The sequence below is a fragment of the Curcuma longa genome, chromosome 8, assembly GCF_044706935.1.
Source record: "Curcuma longa cultivar G26 ecotype Majalengka, Jawa Barat chromosome 8, ITB_CL_G26_1.1, whole genome shotgun sequence".
Classification (NCBI taxonomy): domain Eukaryota; kingdom Viridiplantae; phylum Streptophyta; class Magnoliopsida; order Zingiberales; family Zingiberaceae; genus Curcuma; species Curcuma longa.
In genome coordinates, this window is record NC_133868.1 from 10,603,460 (window position 1) to 10,616,821 (window position 13,362).

The 13,362-nt window shown below is 34.3% G+C and overlaps 1 pseudogene; it reads right to left on the reverse strand.

The window, feature by feature from the left end:
• Positions 1–1,659: 1,659 nt before the first annotated feature.
• Positions 1,660–12,756, reverse strand: LOC141833264 (E3 ubiquitin-protein ligase At1g63170-like; annotated as a pseudogene).
• Positions 12,757–13,362: the final 606 nt, after the last annotated feature.

The following is a 13,362-nucleotide window of genomic DNA, read 5'->3' on the forward strand; positions in this document are numbered from 1 at the left end:
AAGGGAAGACAGAATTTTTGTCTCATAAGAAGGTTAATGAGTGAGATATTAAAGAAGTTCAAGATGGACAACAAGCCTATAAACATCTCAATAGAATGTAGAGTCAAACTATTAAAGCATGATGAAGGAGAAAGAGTTGACTCAATATTTTTCAAAAGCTTGGTCAGAAGTTTACAATACTTACATGCAAAAGGCTTAATATTCTTTGTGTCGTTGAACTTGTTAGTCGCTATATAGAGGATTCAACTACCACCCATTTTAAAATCGCTAAGAGAATTTTACGTTATATCAAAGATATGATAGATTTTGAATTGCCTTATTCATCATTTAATAATTTTTACCTTAAAGGATATAATGACAGTGATTGAGATGGAGATATGGATAATAGAAAAAGTATTACCGAATTTGTATTTTTTATGGGAGATACATTGTTCACTTGAATGTTAAAGAAACAATCTATTGTTACACTTTCTACTTATGAAACGGAGTACATGATTACGATTTCATGTGTTTGGCATACTATTTGGCTCAAAAGTTTATTAAAGGAGCTAAATTTACCACAAGAAGAAACAACCAAGATTCGAATTGATAACAAATCTACAATAGCACTAGCAAAGAATCAAGTCTTCGATAATAGAAGTAAGCATATCAATATGCGCTATCAGTATATCAAAAAGTGCATCATAAAAAAAAGAAGTACAAGTGAAATATACAAAGTGTCAAGATTAAGTTACTAATATCTTTACCAAGCTGCTCAAATTTGAAGACTTTATCAAAATGCGAAGTTTGCTTGGAGTCACAAAATTAAGTTTAAGAGGGGGTGTTGAAAATTAAAGTTATTTTATGATATTGGAATAATGTAGTGTGTAAAATTAGTGTGTTAAAGAGGTGACGAGTAGTGGTGGTCATGTGACATTAATGGAGGTAGAGAGATAAAATAGTAAAGTTAGTAGTTTTACATGGATTATATTATTAGCTAATATGTTAATTATCTATGAATGAAATAGATTGAATTTCGAAATTTCAATTTCCTTATTCTTGTTCTTCCTCTTCTACTGAGATCTTTCTTCCATAAACTTTTTTATTTGATTCAGAATTTAAACAAAAAATGATAATACAAAATAATTATGAAAAATATTTAAATAAATATATACGATTAAATAGTACAGTAGAACGTCTTTTTAATAAAAAAATTAAAATTACCATTTTAAAATAAAAAAAGACGTCTAAAAATATATATATATTCTCCAATATTTAATATTTAATAATTTCTTTTAAAACAACACTTGCATGCGCGGAAGAAAGGAGTACGGAAACAATCTGTTGTGTCAGTACGTCTCTAATTGATTTGATCTAAATATTATTGATTACAAAATATTTCCACCCAGATTGTTCTTCAATCTTTATATTAAAATTCGTACAACAAATGGATTAGCAAATATACCCCTTCTCATAAACCATCTGAGCAAAAACTAAATTCTCTGGAGAATCTCACCCGTAGCCATGCGGGCGTTTGGGAGGGCACAAGAGGATGAGCATAAAATTGCACCTGGACTTCATGATCACACTATGACACATTTTGTATTATTCCCCTTCTCAAACTTCGTATTCAGACTTCTCAAACACCATACACACCCGCTTTAATTGCAACGAAGAACGTACATGGATACCTCATCCATACAACAATCATCATATCCTGTACATAACTTCAGGAAAAAAAAAAAGTGTCAAGAAAAAAGGAAGAAAAGTAGAGAAACAAAATTAAATTTTATGATCTGAGAACATAAACATCCCAGCTCTGCATCAGTATCTGATGCTCAACTTTCTGAGGATTTAAGAATAAGACCCAAATATTGCAGGTTACCATTGGAGAACACACTCTGGGATATGTACTATTCTGCGTTGAGAAGAATATCCAATGACAGTCAATCTTATTCTTGGACTCCAGAGAATTTGCAACTACACATAGAGGTCAACATCGATATCAACATGGAAGCATCGATATCAACATCGACATCTATATTGACATTGAAGCATACCAGAAACCACCATTGCGACTCATTGAAAGTAGGATCTGGAAAGACAAATAGACCTTCACGCACGAACAGACTTTCATTCTCGTATTATTGACTGTAAATTTCTTATTTGTGGACACATGTATCAATACAATTTCCAAATTTGGTTCTATACCATAGCCCACCCTCCTGTAAAATGAAATCCTGAGCTTCTCGTACTTGATAACCCAGTGTCGGTGTTTCCAATGTCAGTTTTGCAGAGGGGACAAAGTGCATTTATCTTGAGCCATTTATCCACACAGTCCTTATGAAAGAAGTGTGTACATGGGAGCTCACGGAGTTCCTCGTTGTCGACAAACTTTGCCAGGCAAATGCAACAAACCTGCAACCACATGTATTACTTAATTTTCTTAAAATTCGCCAAAAGTATGCAAATAATACCTTAGAACATCAAGATACCACTGAAGCTAATCTGCAATTCCATCATCTTGGTTTAATTATAATTATTAATGTGATAGTATCACAAAAAATTCCTTAGTTACAGATCCAAGTTTCTGCAAAGTGGGGTGTGTGTGCACCAATATCATCCATCTCACTTCTCAAACATGACATACATCTCAATGGGTATCCTAAACAAAGCCTTGATGGTTTTGGATTAATTTGATTATGAATTTAACTTGATTTCTGATTCCAAAAATGCTAACAGAGCATATTCACATAAATAATCCGTGCCTATTGAACTATAAGCAGGTACTAGCAGGCAAAACTATAGCCAGTAAAACTTTAGCCTATAAGAACCACAGTATGCTCATGCTATTTGGATTCAATTAACAGCAATTCCAGATTCATGTCTAGCTCTTTAACAGTCACTAAGTATTCACATAGCTAGAAGGTTGTTTAAGAGTTCAAACTAACATCGAACAGTAGTCTTTTACTTTGTAAAGACTTAAAACAACCAAACTTGTGCCCTATTATTTTACTATAAGTGTTCATTCAGTACTGGACTAATTACAAGAAGTACAGTTTAACTAAACAAGATAAATTAAGATGCAAGTGCTTGTCCCCAAGTCCCAATATTAGTCTCATATTGCTTTAGTTAAGAAACTTATGCCTAGGTCTAGCAAAAAATACATACATCTTCATGATAAGCATAAATGAATTATTGTTTTGTTTTTTACTAAGAATTCTGCATGATCTATTTTTCAAAAAAAAATACATTTTTATATTTTAAATTTTCCTTTTTGTATTTTTAAAATTTTGGACTGGGCAACACACGGGCCGTGCTTGACCCCAGGTCTGTGTTGTGCTTGGCACCACCCGGATCAAGATGTTTTTGGCCCTGCACGCAGGCCAAGCCCCTTCCAACTAGCCCAACCCACAGATTAGGCCAAGCCTAACAGATTGTACAGCCCAAACTGGGTCAGTCATGGGCGGCCTTGCTCATTTGACAACTTAATTGTCTACTAGAAGTAGCAGACTGGTCCACATGTACACTCGTCATTTATCTCCCAATATGGATAGTTTGGTATCAGCTATTGAATCTACAACAGTGCAGATACAACAATTAACCAACACATTGACCAGAAAAGATTTGCATTCAAACAGCATAACTTAATTATCACCTAGCCTTTACAGAGAAATATGAGTTTGGGCAACTTGTAAGGCCAACGAGCTTTTATTTACTGCTGAGTTCACAAAATAATAGCAGATGCATTAAGAAGACGTATGGAAAAGAAATGTCAAGAAAAATCTTACAGCATCTTCGGCAGAAATAATCCGCTCCTTATCAGTCCCAGCAGCCAATATCCCACCACCGCCTTCGGTTTCTAAGTTAATTTCTTTGTCTTTTCTGTTCCGCTGCTTCTTTGATTTGAATTTATAGGTTGACAGTTGAATGATTGATTCTGAAGAAGCACCTCTACCATGATGAAGATCTTCTCTAATGCCCATTATTGATACAATGCAAGGCAAGCAGCAACAGATTAATACACATAGAATGAAGGGCAAAGCATATCCGACACAGCTAAATGCAAGGAACACAATGCATAACCTGAGAAAAAGATGAAAAGAGAAAAAAGTCAAATCTCCAATTAATACATAATCAAGAAGAAAATAGTTAGTTATGCATGTATACCTATACAGGTTATGGGCATCATGAGAGGAAGAGTGCCCACCAAACACCCATACATTTCCAACGACAAACCACACAGCAAAGAAGCAATCCAGTGCCATCTTGAAATGTTCAACTATAGCATTTAACCTGAAATCAAGGGGGGAATAGGTCAACAAGTTGTCTTCTGGTGATCATAAACAGTACGAGTCTATGAGATGAAAATTTGTTCCCATAATTGTTTGGGACCTTAATGTAATTAGAGAGACCCATTTGTGAATAACATATATTAGAAGGGCCTGGATATGGGTAGGACTACAGTGGGGTAATTTATCCTAATTTTCCCTATCAAACTACATGGTATCAGGGCCTGGCAACCAAGGGTGTGAACTTGTCTTCTTAACTGCAACCAGGCCACCACAATCTCTCAGAGCAGAGCCACGCATCTTCATCTTGGGACTCAGAACCCACACCGCAATCTCTCTTGAAGCCTACACAATAACTGCTGCTGCACAAACTTGTCACCTTTGTGCAAGCATTGTGGACCGGTAAAAGGCTTGATTAATTGCTAAAGGATGTGCCCGTGGAGTGGATTTATTGGACATTTTTTCACCAATGACTAAGATCACTTTAGTTAGCTTGTTTCTTATCTTGGCAACTTTACTGAATATCATCAAAACTTTTCTTTATACATTTTTTCACTGTGACTAAGATCCCATGGTGACTAAGATCTCATAGCACACAACTTCAAAGATTCACAATCAAGGTTTCAAACTCTTCTTCCTTGCGACTAGGCCACCATAATCTCCCAAAGCAGAGCCACACATCTTCATCTTGGAAATTAAAGCCTACACCACAATCTCTCAAAGTCTACACCATCAATTGTTGCTGCACAAACTTGTCACCTTCGCCGCTCCAGCATGACCATCATAAATCACATCTCTTCTGCTCTAGATCGGCATCACCTACAAGCAATGTGGATTGATAAAAAGCTTGATTAGTTGCTAAAGGATATGTCTAGGAACTGGATTTATTGGACATTTTTTCACCAATGGGTAAGATCGCTTCAGTTAGATTGTTTCTTGCCTTGGAAACTTATTAAACTGCACAAACACTTTTCTTTATAGTGATTATCACAGCGAAAGTATATATTGTGCAACCTCCAAGATTCATTTCTCATGAGCGAACAATTTGGTATACAAACACATGAACTCCATATATGATTTGAAGAGAGGGATCTCCTAGAGCATAATTTAGGACAATCAATTCTTCACTTGTCAATTTAGGGTGATTATAAGTGTCTTGGATCATTTAGTAGTTTAACTTCCTCTTCATTTGGGAATCACCTTTATGTGATTAATATTATTATAAATTCGTGATGAATATGCAGGAATCACAAAGTTAAAAAGTTAGGAACACCAAAATTGAACCTTTGAATCACACAGAAACATTTAAGGCAAAATTGATGAAGCAAATGGGAATCTCTATCACATAGAGAAATGTTATTCAATTGCAGAGAATTGAAAGGGGGATTTCTTATTTTAACGAAAAATTGTTCCATACATGGAATCATAATCCTAGAGTGACAATATAACTCATTATTTGTAAAATAATGACTCAATTTATTCCAATAAACACGTATTTGAATTTTTCTTAAAAAACTAAATTATTTTTAAAAATTCTCCAACTATTTTTTTAGAAATATAACAAACTATAAAAAAATTAAACAACTTTAAATTTTTTAATAATTTTAAATAGGATTTGAAAATCCTAATTGCATTAAAAAGTTTACCTTCAATAGCATATTCTGACTAATAATTTAGATGATTGGAGATATCTTCTTGGCATTGAGGTGGCTTGCTTAGGTGGTGGGTTGCTTAGTGGACCAATATTTATATCTCACAGCAAAAATATTACTTAATATGTTTGATGAAATAGGAATGCTAAGGGCTAAGCTAGTTGACACCCCTATGGATTCAAATGTCAAAGTGATGTGAGGATACAAGGAATCGTTTGAAAATTTTAGAAGACTTGTCAAAAAAATAAATTATTTCACAATTACAACACTTGAAATATCATTTACAGTTAGTGTGATTAGTTAGCTTCTTAAAACTTCATGTCATAATTGAGGTTGCCTTGAGGACTTTATGGTACGTAAAACACTTAAGGAAAAAGTCTCCTATATCAAGTTCACTGGCTACATTAATGGTGATTGGGTAGGCTCTCCCACATACAAGAAATCTACATTAGGATACTACATCATTATGGAAGTTAAACTGCTAAAAAACGAAAAAAAAAGTAGAGTGTCATAGGTAGATTGAGTGCAAAGGTAGAGAACAATGTTATCACACCATAGCCACCAAAAATTTTAAACAGGTTAATGACCAAGTTGGCTCATGCTCCTAAAAAACAAATAAAAATGTACTATGATACTAAAGTTGCTATGCACATAGATTATAATCCAATGTTTATGAGAAAATTAACTATATAGAGATTGATTTTACTTTGTTGAAAAAGGTGTAGTCTAATGAATCATCACATCCAATTAGCGGACTTGTTAATCAAGTCCATAACAAGTCCTAGAATCAAATATATTTGTAATTTTAAAGATATCTTTAATCTATCTTGAGAGGGAGAGTAACAAACTTTAATATGTCATATGGACCCACTGCAAATAAACCGCTTGGGCTTTGACAGAAGAATTCATTCTAGGCTTATGGATAATCCATGATCAACTTGTGTAATACCCCTAGGGGAAGTCGAATCTCGCTACCTCCATGAAAGAGAGATGTCCTGAACCACCACTAGACGATATGGGCATATCGTCAATATATAATTTTTTGGAATTGTTAATATAATTTGATATAATTAGATCCGAACATTCTTTTCTATTTTTGTGTTATGACAATGTAATTTACCCAAATTTTCACTATCAAACTACAATAATATTACAAGTGGTTTCAACTTTCAACAACTCTTATAAATCGCTGAAACTAATTAACCTAAACATTTGCATTGAGCCATGGACAACATATCCATTAAACAGACTCCAATAGTTTACAACAAATTATCATTATAAAGAGCTCCTGGTTTACACAATCTAATTTTTGATGCAGGAGGATCTGAAGATTTTTATTACTATTTTTATCATTTTCATTTCTTAATAATTTTAGAGTTTTTTGGTATTTAGGGTATTTTTTGGTAATTTCTATCTTCTATATTTTAGAATTTTGAATCTGTTTAAGATTTTTAGAATTTAAAATCTGTTAAGATTTTTTTTCTTTTCTATTAGGATTTTTTTTCTTTTGCATCTTAAGATTTTGGATCTATTTAAATAATTATTTAGTTGATGTTTAGGATTATATTTTTCAACGTTGTCGTTTATTTCTCTACCTCTTGATATTCTTTATAATCAACAGGTTTTAGAAGATTGTTTCCGACGTTCACAGTTGAACCAACGGAATCAATATTGTCCGTAGGATAATCGTTATTTTGTCCAGCGTCAGTTGGTATCAGAGCTCTATAAAAAAATGGATCTGCTACCTCAACTACCCCCCTAAAGCTGGCCCGACGGGTATGGAGAGAGATAAATTCAGGTACGCATGCAGGAGGCGCATAGTGGGATGAATGACAGGTCGTGAGTTCCCGCGAAATTCGACTCATGGTTGTTACACCAGAAATATCATGTGGCCACTATCTGCGCTACGCCTTAGGATCTAGCGAGATTCGACTCCAGTTGGTATCAGAGCTCTAGATCCCATGGATGATCTTCGTGGTCGTGATCATGATCATGACAGACATATACCAACTGAGGAAGCCTCACACCATGATCGTAACACCTGAGACGAGATACTTGAATATTTACAGAGACAAGTCACGGAGTTATTCCAGCATCTAGCAGCGCAAGATCTTAAAAATCATGAGGTACGTGGTCGAGATCGTGACGGGTAGATTCCGACTGAGGAAGTCTCACATTGTAATCGTAATGCCTGAGATCTTAAAGATCGTAAATTCTTTTATTTTAATTTGGATTAAAAAATTTGAGAAAAATATAGACGACAAGATCGAAATAGTAGGTGATCCAGATTATGACGATAACGAGGTAGATGAAGTTGTCGAAAAGTTGGTGACGATGTGTTACAGGTTTCGAACACTGAGAATTTCTCCGATGGAGGCACCATTGATGGAAAAGATCTTCCATATTTGAGTTCTATTCAAAACGATAAGAAAAAGAAGATTCCGAATAGTGAGAATAGCAAGTTATATGAAGGGATTAAAGTTGAGTTTCTTAAGTCCACTGACCAATGCTTTAATCACCACAAACTGTTACAAAATGTGCAAGTGGAAGATGACCTCAATAAGCAAACAACTAATCCTCCGACCTTATTTGCTGAGGAATGTGATATTGTCCAACAAGACCAAAACTTGATTTTCTATTATGTTTTTTTTTCATCCAAGGCTGAATCATCAAGTTTTGAATTTATGGATGAAATATTTTGATGCAACAGATAATGATCTACCATGACATTTAAGAATATTCTGAACGCGACTCTTCAATTTAAGCCAAGCTAATATTAAGGTGAAGGCCACCGCCGGTGACACGTACCTCGGCAGCGAGGATTTTGATAACAGAATGGTGAACCACTTCGTGCAGGAGTTCAAGAAGAAGCACAAAAGGGACATCAACGGATTGACAAGGATTCCCAAAGTCCAACAATTATTAATAGATTTTGCCAATTTGGTGTTAGATGATCTCCCTTCTGGGCTACAATTTGATATTATTCTAAATTCGATGATGAATTTTTCTAACCCGGGGCGACTAATGCAAGAGGATCTAAAGATTTTTAATACTATTTTTGATCATTTTCATTTTTTGATAATTTTTCAATTTTTGGTATTTAGGATATTTTTGGTAATTTCTATCTTTTATATTTTAGGATTTTAAATCTGTTTAAGATTTTTAGGATTTGAAATATGTTAAGATTTTTTTTCTTTATGTTAGGATTTTTTTGTAGGTTTTTGGGTTTATTTAAATAATTATTTAGTTGATGTTTAGGGTTATATTTTTTGGATTAATAATATTTTTCGGAATTGTCATTTATTTTTCTATCTCTTAATATTCTTCCGAATTAATAGATTTTAGAAGATTATTTCCGACGTTTGCAATCGAACCAACGGAATTAATACTGCCCGTAGGATAATTGTTATTTTGTCCAGCATTAATTTTCCATTGACTTAAAAAGTAGGACCAAGTTTCTTGTTGGCAAACCTACGGAATATAGTCATTGAACGTAAAGCCAATGGTCCACAATTAGCATAAGTTATGCATACGCGTACCTTGGCAGCGAGGATTTTGATAATAGAATGGTGAACCACTTCGTGCAAGAGTTCAAGAGGAAGCACAAAAGGGGCGCCAGTGGATCGACGAGGATTCCCAAAGTCTAACAGTTGTTAATAGATTTTGTAAATTTGGTGTCAGATGATCTCCCTTCTGGGCTACAACTTGATACTATTCTAAACTTGAGGATAAATTTTTTTCAACCCGAGATGACTAATGCAAGAGGATCCGGAGATTTTTAATACTATTTTTTATCATTTTTATTTTTTTGATAATTTTTAAATTTTTTAGTATTTAGGGTATTTTTGGTAATTCTTATCTTTTATATTTTAGGATTTTAAATCCGTTTAGGATTTTTAGCATTTAGAATCTGTAAAGATTTTTTTCCTTTCTGTTAAGATTTTTCTTTCTTTTGTATCTTAGGATTTTGAGTCTATTTAAATAAATGTTTAGTTGATGTTTAGGGTTATGTTTTTTAGATTAATAATATTTTTCAGTATTGACATTTATTTTCCTATCTCTTGATATTCTTCCAAATTAACAGGTTTTTTAGAAGATTATTTCCAACGTTCGCAATCTAACCAACAGAATCAATACTGCCCATACGATAATCGTTATTCTGTCCGACATCAATTTTCTATTGACTTAAAAAATAGGACCAAGTTTCTTGTTGGCAAACCAACGGAATATAGTCATTGAACATAAAGCTAATGGCCCACAATTAGCATAAGCTATGCATAATACCTATGATTCTTTTTTACACAATGCCCATAAACCCACATGCCCAAGTTCTTACAACTTTAATTAGTTGCACAAATGATATCAAAGCCTTGATAAACTCATATGATCCTAAATCTAAAATTGCAACCTTTCTTAAGCACAATTGTCAAGTTCTATTTTCCAAGGAAATTATCCACATCAGCAAGTGCATAAAAAATCAGCATCTAAATGGATAAATCAATTTAAAAAGCACTTAAGTAGAAGGCAAGTAAACAAAATATGGTAAGAATAGCAAAGTATGCAGAAATATCTTACAATGAATTATGTAAACATTAAGGATCTGTTTAATGGATAAGAGGATAGGTGGAAAAGTGGACAAAGACTGGATGAAAATAAAAAAGATCCTTTTGTAAACAAAGCCTAGGAGTCACTTTTTCCTGGTTCAACAACTTCTAGAATTTGGTGGCTTCAATTTAGAGCTCAAGTAAGTCTTATTTTTATGGCTATTTTGAATGTCAGATTTCAAAATCATTACCAATAACATGATGTTCACACCTAATTTGCCTCAATGATAAGGGAAACAGTTGAAATTAGATATGTTTAGGGCTGCAGTTAGTTTTCACTCTAGCATCAAGAATATGTCATATCGAAATGTAAACCAACGATGTTAATTGACTCAGCAGATACCAACAGAGAAGTATGGTCTGATACAAAGTTTATAACTTCTTTTATTTGAGGATATTTTACTAGCACAAATAACAAGCAGTCCAGTGCACGAAACTCTGGCCAATTCGGGGTCCCAGGGAAGGATCTTTTATTTGAGGATATTTTACTAGCACAAATAAGAAACAAAAAATGCCATGTTAGGAAACTCTGATATCCGACACAAATAGAAGAAGAAACAACAAAACAATTATCCAACACACCTAGTTAATAAATGTAAGAGCATTAAATAGAAAACTAATAGTAAATTTCATGAATCATCAAGAAATGAATAAAGCATTGAAGAACTAAACAAATAAAAAGATATGTAAAGGATAAAGTTAATGACGACAACAATCAAAGTGTGTTGAAAAAAAAAAACATGGAAAATTTGACAAGCATAGAAGATACTTATAATCACCTTCGACTACTAGGATTTGTTATTTGTCTTGACTCTGATGGATGGTGAATGTTTTCTTGCATTGACCCTTGATTGTCAACAAACACAGTAGATTCAAAAGCACTGTTACGAGAAGAACCCTGATCAGAACCTGCTGGTTGTTGCTCTGAGCTCAGACTGTCGCGATAAATGTACCGCCAACAAAGATGAGGAAGTGTTGCGACACAACCTGCTGTATAACCTATGATCCATGTAAATAATGGAGTTCGAGGATGTTCATGTCTTGACAAGGAAAGAACAACAATAGCTGCTATAATTTGGCTCAAATTAACAACAAGCTCAACTGATATCCACAAACCAGAATTCAAAGGATTTCTAGTACGAGCTCGGCGACCATAGTTATTTGATCTCCTTGTCAAAGGAATATTTATCGAGTTTGATACACTTGGTGATACCGGAGTTAACATAGAGACACGAGGCAAAGTGCTTGTTGAAGGCCTATTCTCATCATATGTTGCATCCAAATCACTGTGGTCAGTTTGATGGGGAATGGAGGTTGAAGCATCATTGTTTTGGGATATACCTATTGCACATTCATGTTCACGTAAGGTAGCCGCTCGGTCCATCAGAAAAGTACTTTTGACAGTCAAACCTTCATAGTTCAGTTCCTCAGAGGGAACAACCATAAATATCCAGCAAAGAGAGAAAAGGAAATACTGACATTCAGCTTGGCGAAGATTCTTGGTAAGAGAACAAATCCAAACCAAATTTCAGCCTTTAATAAATCAGAGTGCCTTGATGTTGGGAATTGATACTATAGATCAAAGTCTTTCAAGCAAACGAAATGAGTATCTACAGCATTAATGTTTTGCTCAGATTCAAAAGTGGTTCAGTGAAATGCAATTAACCTGCAAAAAAAGATGCAAAGTATTCAGAACCTCACAAGTAACAGCTGTAACTAACTGCATCTTTCTATAATGTTTAATAAAACTATAATTTGCCCATGTATATGCAGGTCCACTATTGATAAACATGATAGCGATGCAAATAAAGGCCGAAGAGTAACACGAATTTAAAATCAGATCAATTTATAGCTCCAATCATACCGATGCTTCCAGGATGACCCTATTAACCAAAAATTTACACTTAATTAATAGTGCCAAAACACTAACCGAGATCCGCAACCACTTCCTGCTCATTAACCCAACATAATATTATCGAAATGAACTCTGCCGATGATTCTCAATCTTTACAGACTAAGCAACAAAAATCTTAGAAAACAGATTTAATAAGATTTCGACGGGAAGCCATCAGATCAGGACCCAAAGCCAAAAATTCAAAGGGGTACCTGTGAATGAAGGAAAGGCGCAAACGAGATCGAAGAGATCAGCCAAAAACCTCTCCCTGGCTGCCCTCCGTCGTCGATCGGATCTTCCTCTTCTTCTTCTTCTTACTCTTCTCGACCTCCCGAATGATTGGCTTCGGAACAAGAGGAATGAACAAGGAGTACTTATTCTACAAGTTAAGCGGTCGCCCTCTGACGGAGACTTTCACTCGCGCTGTGCCATCCTCGACCGTCCGATGTACCTGATCGTCGGGTGATTTGAAGAGATGAACGGGAGAGATGCGAGGGGGAAAAGGTCAGCTTACTACGGGTGACCGCAGGATCATAATGGGACGGTGCGGATCCGTCTGGGACGAATTTTGGATGGATTCGTTTCTTCTGGTCGCAGGGAAGTATCGTTTTATATGTATTCATCTGAATTTATTAATTCAATAGTTGTACGTCCTTATACTTTGCTTGGCCAATTATTTAGGTTCGTTTTAAAAAATAATAAAAAGGTTTTTTTTTGGACAAAAATTAGAAAGACGTTTTCTTTTAATCATGGACGTTCCACTTTAATTTTTTTATCAAAATAATATACCTCACATAAATGACATAATTATTCTTCAATATTATTCTTTTATTATTATAATAATTATCCTCAATCAAACAAACGCATTATAATAAATATTAAATCATAGATATTATACATGTTGTAGTTATGTTATATTAGTCACTACAACTACAACAATT